The sequence below is a fragment of the Pseudorca crassidens genome, chromosome 1 (genome assembly GCF_039906515.1).
Source record: "Pseudorca crassidens isolate mPseCra1 chromosome 1, mPseCra1.hap1, whole genome shotgun sequence".
NCBI classification, from domain to species: Eukaryota; Metazoa; Chordata; class Mammalia; order Artiodactyla; family Delphinidae; genus Pseudorca; species Pseudorca crassidens.
The window spans coordinates 134,701,899-134,709,937 of record NC_090296.1 but is presented as its reverse complement, the minus strand read 5'-3'; the positions used below and the strand labels follow the sequence as shown (position 1 = coordinate 134,709,937).

General features: G+C 34.8%; 1 non-coding gene across 1 annotated transcript; it reads left to right on the top strand.

The window, feature by feature from the left end:
- Positions 1–1,666: 1,666 nt before the first annotated feature.
- On the top strand, positions 1,667–1,739 carry TRNAK-CUU (transfer RNA lysine (anticodon CUU)). Its single transcript has one exon. It is a non-coding gene; the product is annotated as a tRNA-Lys (tRNA).
- The last annotated feature ends 6,300 nt before the right edge of the window (positions 1,740–8,039 follow it).

The following is an 8,039-nucleotide window of genomic DNA, read 5'->3' as shown; positions in this document are numbered from 1 at the left end:
GTGAAGTAAGTCAGAATGAGAAAAACAAATACTGTATGCTAACACATATATATGGAATCTAAAAAAAAAGAAAGGTTCTGATGAACCTAGGGGCAGGACAGGAATAAAGACATAGACATAGAGAATGGACTTGAAGACACAGAGAGGGGGAAGTGCAAGCTAGGATGAAGTGAGAGAGTGGCATGGACATATATACACTACCAAATGTAAAATAGATAGTGGGAAGCAGCAGCATAGCACAGGGAGATCAGCTTGGTGCTTTGTGTCCACCTAGAGGGGTGGGTTAGGGAGGGTGGGAGGGAGATGCAAGTGGGAGGAGATATGAGTATATATGTATATATAGATGATTCACTTTGTTATACAGCAGAAACTAACACACTATTGTAAAGCAATTATACTCCAATAAAGATGTTAAAAAATATATAAATAAAATATGAAGGTTTTCAGCAATAATTAGGAGATATTCAAAATATCAAAAAAGTATGGCTTACAAACAAGAAAAAAGCAGTTTAATACAAACTGTACCTGAGGAAGCCCAGACGTGAGTTACATTAGACATAAAATTTAAATCAGCTATTTCAAGCATGCTCAAAGAGTTAAAGGAAACCATGTCTGGAGAATTAAAGGAAAGGATGAAAATAGTGTCTCATTGAGTAGAGAATATCAATAGACAGAAGCTATAATGAAAACCGAATAGAAATTCTGCAGCTAAAAAGCACAATAAATGAAATTTTTAAAAAAATTTACTAGAACTGAGCAAGAGGAAATCTGAACTGGCAGAAGAAAGAATCAGCAAACTGAAATATAACGCAATAGAAATTTTACCACCCAAAGAGCAGAGAGACAAAGGAATAGACAATAAGTGAACAGTGCCTCAGAAAAATATGAGACAATTAAGCATATCAACATAAGTATAATGGGAGTTTCAGAAAGAGAAGAGAGTGAAAGGGAACAGAAAAAATATCCAAAGAAATAATGACTGAAAACTTCCAATCTTCAGCTCTGATGAAAAATATTTAAATACATGTCTAAGAAGTTCAAAAAATTCCTACTAAGATCCAGATCCCAGAGGCCATGGTGAAAACATTGAAAGACAAAGGCAAAGAGAGATTCTTGAAAGCAGCAAGAGAAAAGTGGCTATGTACAGGGAATCTTCAATAACATTTGCAGCTGATTCTATTGCACCAGAATAAAGAATAAGAACAGCACAATCATCTCAATAGATGAAAACCATTTAACAGGACCCAAACCCTTTTATGATAAAAAAAAAATTCAACTAACTAGGGTTAGAAGGGAACTTCCTCAACTTAACAAAGTCTATGAAAAATACACAGCTAACATCATCGGAAGGAAAAAAGACTAAAACTTTGACCTAAGTTCATGCAGAAAATAAAGGTGTTTGTTATTACCACTTCTATTCAATATTGTCTTGGAAGTTCCATCCAGGGTAAAGGGAAAAAAAGAAAGCTAAAAGCCATTCAGAGTGGAAAGAAGAAGTAAATCTATCTCCATTTCTAGATGAATTGATCTTGTATACAGAAAAGCCTAAGGCATCCACAAAATTACAATTAAAACTAATAAATGAATTCAGAAAGGTGCAGGATATAAGTCAGCATACAAAAGTCAATTGTATATCAATATACTAGAAATGAACAATGCAGGGATTGCCTGGCTAGCTCAGTTGGTAGAGCATGAGACTCTTAATCTCAGGGTCGTGGGTTCGAGCCCCACATTGGGTGAATACTCTTTAGAAATGAACAATGCAAAAGTAAAACCTTGAAAAGAATTCTATTTATATTAGCATAAAAAATAATTAGATATCAATTTAACAAAGAAAGTTCAAGACATACACTGGATACTCTAAAGCACTGTTGAAAGTAAAGTAATGAAAGAAAACTAAAATAAATAGAAAAACATTAATCTCTGAATCAGTATATTTAATACTGCTAAGATGGCCGTACTCCACAAACCCATGTACAAATTCAATGCAAGCCATCCCTATCGGAATCCCAGCTGCATTTTTTTTCAGTAATTGGGAAGCTGATCTTAAAATTGAAGGGACCCATCTTTGCTCCCCCTAAAACACTTCTTGAAAAGGGAGGACAAAATTGGAGTACTCTTACTTCCTGATTTACAAACTCACTACAAAGCTACAGTAATACAAACAGTGTGTGTTAGAATAAGGATAGATATATAAATGGATGAAATAGAATTGGAAGTAAATAAACCCTTACCTTTATGGTGAATTAATTTTGGACATAGGTGCCAAGATAATTCAATGTAGGAGTAAATCGTCTTCAACAGATAGTGTTGATACAACACTTACATATTGATACATGTAAGTGAATAAAGTTGGATGCCTGTCTTATATCACATACAAAACTAATACAAAATGGACCATAGACCTAAATGAATGAGTGAAAACTATGCAATGCTTAGCATAAAATATGAGTAAATCTTTGCAATCTTGGAAAGTCAATAGTTTCATAGCTAAAACACGAGAAGTAAAAGTGACAACAACAAAAAATTAAGTAATTGAACTTCATCAAAATTAAAAACTGTGCTTCAAAGACATCACAAAAGAGAGAAAATAATCAATGGAATGGGAAAAAATATTTGAAAATGATATATATGATAAGGGACTTATATTAAAAAAATAAAGAACTTACAAGTCACCAATAAAAGGACAAATAAGAAAATTTAAAACTGGACAAAGAGTTTGAATAAAACTTTCTCCCAAAAGATTATTTAAATCATCAAGTGCATGAAAATACTGCATGAAAATTCAATTAATCCTCAACATTAATAGTCATTAGTGAAATAACAAATCAAAGTCACAATAAGACAATACTTTACATTTAATAAGATAACTATATAAAAAGAGAAAAAGTAACAAATGTTAGCATGGTTGTGGAGAAATTGGTACTCTTTTACATTGTTGGTGGGGTTGTAAAATTATGCAGCTGCTCTTGAAAACAAGTTCACAGTTCCTCAAAATGTTAGACATTGAGTTAACCATATGATGCAGCAATCTGCTTCTAAGTATATATACAAAACTATGATCTTGTGTATACTGCCTCTATTTCTTAATAGAGTGTTGCTGTGAAATCCAAATTTTATGGCTTGATGGGTCAGACAACTTCCCTTCATGATGAGCAACTGAAATCACATGTTAATTTAGTGGCCCATGTAAAATTTCAATCACTGCTAATGACCAATAGCAAGTCAGAAGCTGTTTCTCAAAGTTAAAAATTGATATCTGCAGCAGATGGCAGGGCTTTGGTGTAAATTCTAAGGGTCTTCCCTGTGATTCAACTATAATGTCCTATAAAAGACTCCAAACATCTCTATCTGCCATAGACACTTTGGATCTAGTGGATTATATAGCCCTAAGTGTCAGAATAGCATTTACAGTAGCCTGGACTTGCAGAGCCTTCTCTTGTTCTGGGTTCCATTCAAAACCAGCGGCTTTGTGAATCACTTGGTACATGGGCTGGAAGAGCACACTCACCCAAATGAAAAATATATTGCCTCCCAAATCCAAAGAGGTCCACTAAGTATGGTGCCTCTTTTTGAGTTGCAGGAAGAACTACGTGCAACAACTTTCACCTTGGAAGGCATGTTTTCACATGGTCCAGACCATCAAAGCCCTAGAGATATTATAGACATAAAATCTCTCTGAATTTTTATCAGGGACATTTTTATCACACTCTCTGACACATGTGTCTTACCAATAAGTTTACAGAAGTTGTTATTTCTTGCTCACCATATCTAGAATAGTGAATAATATCCTTAATGTAATGAACCAGTATGATGTCTTGTAGAAGGGAAAGGTGATTAAGATCCTTGTGGACTAAATTATAAGTCTAGAGAGTTGTTATATCCCTGAAATAGGAAAGTAAGGTGAATTGTTGACCTTGCAAGGTGAAAGAAAACTGCTCCCAGGTTTTTTTTTTTTCAACATCTTTATTGGAGTATAATTGTTTTGCAATCCCAGGTCTATTTATCAGGTATTATGAACAAAAAGCTTTGCCAGATTAATAGCTGAATACTGGGTACCAGGGGATGTGTTAATTTTCTCAAGCATCAAAACCACATCTAGAACTGCAGCTGTAATTGGAGTCACAACCTGGTGTTTACAATAATTCCCTGTAATTCTTCAAAATCTATATATTTTCTTCATAAGACAAATCGAGTTGAATGGGAATGTGGTGGGAATTACCACACTGCATCCTTCAAGTCCTTGATGGTAGCACTAATCTCTGCAGTTCCTCCAGGAATGTAGTATTGATTTTAGGTTACAATTTTTCTAAGTAGAGGCAGTTTTTGTGTTTTCCACTTGGCCTTTCCTAGCATAATAGCCCTCACTCCACATTTTAGGGAACCAATGTGGGGATTCTGCCAGTTGTAGAGTATGCCTGTTACAACCATGTATTCAGGACCTAGTGAAATAACCACAAGATAGAATTATGGACTGAGGTTCAAAATCCGTAGGACAAGCCATCAAGAAGGGCAGCCTGGAAAATCTCACACAATAGCTGATGCTGCAGTCTACAGCTAGAATTTCTTCTTCCTCAAGCAAACCTCAGTTCTGCTCTTAAGGCCTTTCAAATGATTGTATCAGGTTTACTCAGATTATTGATAATCTCCTCTACTTAAAATCATATACCATATCCTGGACAAAAAGCACATCCCAAGAATTGCTATCATGAAGAATCTGATCTCTAAACCTATGCAATCGAACTAGAAATTAAAAGCAGAAAGGTAGGGACTTCCCTGGTGGCACAGTGGTTAAGGATCCTCCTGCCAATGCAGGGGACATTGTTCGATCCCTGGTCCGAGAAGACCCCACATGCTGCGAAGCAACTAGGCCTGGCTGCCACAACTACTGAGCCTTCACTCTGGAGTCTGTGAGTCACAACTACTGAGCCCGCGTGCTACAACTGTTGAAGCCCTTATGCCTAGAACCCATGCTCCGCAACAAGAGAAGCCACCGCAATGAGAAGCCCACACACTGCAACGAAGAGTAGCTCCTGCTTGCTGCAACTAGAGAAAGCCCTCACACAGCAATGAAAACCCAACACAGCCATAAATTAATTAATTAATTAATTAAAAAAAAGAATTTCAGGGGATTAAAACCTGTTCAAATAAACACCCATCACCCAGCTACTCTGGAACTTCTCTCTGCTAGAAGTAGTGTATTCATTTCCTAGGGCTGCCTTAAAAAAAAAAAAGGCAGAAAGGTAATAGGAAATTCTTCAAATACATTGTAATTAAACACGACACTTCTAAATGATCCATGGGTAAAAGAAGACACCTCAAGAGAATGAAAAAAATACATTGAATTTAAGATGAAAATAAAACATATTCAAATTTGGGGGATACAACTAATGCAGTGCTAAGAGGGAAATTTATAGCATTAAATGCTTATATTAGGAGAGAGAAAAAGTCTCAAATCAATAACCTAAGTATTTACCTCAAGAATCCAGTTAAAAAACAACAAAATAACTTCCAATCAGAAATAAATAAATAAATAAAAATTTGAACAGAAACCCAATAGAGAATAATCAATAAAACAGGATGTGTTCTGTTTTATCAATTATCAATTGATATAATCCACCATATTAGTACACTAAAAGAAGATAAATCACATGATTATATTAACTAATGCAGAAAAGGCATTTGACAAGACTCAGTATTCATTTATGATAGAACTCCCAGAAAAATAGGAAGAGGGGGAATTGCCTCAACTTTATAAAGAATATCCACAGGTAGCATTATATTTACAGTAAAAGACTAATGCTTTGCTCCTAATATTAGAAACAAGGCAAGGGATGTCTGTTCTTACTACTATTACTCAACATACTGCTGGAAATTTTAGCCATTGTAATACAGGAAAGAAAAAAAATGCACACAGTTTGGGAAGGAAAAAATAAAATTACCTTATAATTGTCTACATAGAAAATCCTAAGTAATCTACCAAATAAATGATAGTCCTAGAATTAATAAGTTCAGCAACTTCGCAAAATATAAGATAAACACACAGAAAACCAACTGCATTTCTATATACTATCAATGAATATGTGGACACAGAATTTAAAAAACAATAACTATTTACAACTGGAAATTTTAGTTATTAAATATGATTTACTTTGGTGTGAATCTAACAAAACATGTATAGAACTTATATGTTGAAAACTATAAAATGATGATGAAAAAAATCAAAGGTCAAAATGAATAAAGAGGCATATCATGTTCATTCATTAGAAAACTCAACATAAGACAGATGCCAATTATTCTCAAATTGAAACATGGGTTTTATAAAGTTCTTACCAAAATCCCAGCAAGATTATATTTTTTATAGATATAGACAAGACTAACAATTTTATGGTACAGCAAAAGAACTAGAATAGCTAAAATTATTATTAAAAAAGAAGAATAAATTGTAAGAAATCAATCTACCTGATATCAAGACATTATATAGCTATAGTAAACATGAATATAATGGAAAGATAGATATGGATCAATAAATCATACAAAATAACTGAGAAATAGATCTACAGAAATAAGGCCAACTAATTTTGACAAGTGTGAAAAAGAAATTCAATGGAGAAAAGATAACCATTTCAACAAATGGTACCAGATTAATTGCATATCCATAAATCACAAAAAAGAGCTTCAACCCAAGACATATATATATATATATATATATATATAATTATTGGGGTATAGTTGTTTTACAATGTTGTGTTAGTTTCTACAGTACAGCACAGTGAAATAGAGTCAATATGTCAATCTCCCAATTCATTCCACCTTCCCTTTCCCCCCTTGGTTTCCATACATTTGTTCTCTACATCTGTGTCTCTTTTTCTGCCTTGCAAACTTGTTCATCTGTACCATTTTTCTAGATTCCACAAATATGCATTAATATACAATATTTGTTTTTCTCTTTCTGACTTACTTCACTCTGTATGACAGTCTCTAGGTCCATCCATGTCTCTACAAATGACCCCATTTTATTCCTTTTTATAGCTGAGTAATATTCCATTGTATATATGTACCATATCTTCTTTATCCATTTGTCTGTTGATGGACATTTAGGTTGCTTCCATGACCTGACTATTGTAAATAGTGCACCAATGAACATTGGGATACATGTTTCTTTTTCTTTTTTCTTTTTTCTTTGCGTTACACAGGCCTCTCACTGTTGTGGCCTCTCCCGTTGCAGAGCACAGGCTCCGGACGCGCAGGCTCAGTGGCCATGGCTCACGGGCCCAGCCGCTCTGCGGCATGTGGGATCCTCCCGGACCAGGGCATGAACCCGTGTCCCCTGCATTGGCAGGTGGACTCTCAACCACTGTGCCACCAGGGAAGCCCGCATGTTTCTTTTTGAACTATGGTTTTCTCTAGGTATATGCCCAGTAGTGGGATTGCTGGGTCATATGGTAATTCTATTTTTAGTTTTTTAAGGAACCTCCACACTGTTTTCCATAGTGGTTGTATCAATTTACATTTCCACCAACTGTGCAAGAGTTTCTCCCCTTTTCTCCACAGTCTCTCCAGCATTTATTGTTTTTAGATTTTCTAATGATGCCCATTCTAACCAGTGTGAGGTGATACCTCATTGTAGTGAAGTCCTAGCCATGGCAATCAGAGAAGAAAAATAAATAAAAGGAATACAAATTGGAAAAGAAGTAAACCTTCACTGTTTGCAAATGACATGATACTATACATATAAAATCCTAAAGAAGCCACTAGAAAACTACAAGAGCTAATCAATGAATGTGATAAAATTGCAGGATACGAAATTAATGCAGGGAAATCTCTTGCATTCCTATACACAACAAAAATCAGAAAGAGAAATTAAGGAAACAATCCCATACACCATTGCAACAAAAAGAATAAAATACCTAAGAATAAACCTACCTAAGGAGGTAAAATACCTGTACTCAGAAAACTATAAGACACTGATGAAAGAAATCAAAGAAGGCACAAACAGATGGAGAGATATACCATGTTCTTAGATTGGAAGAACCAAG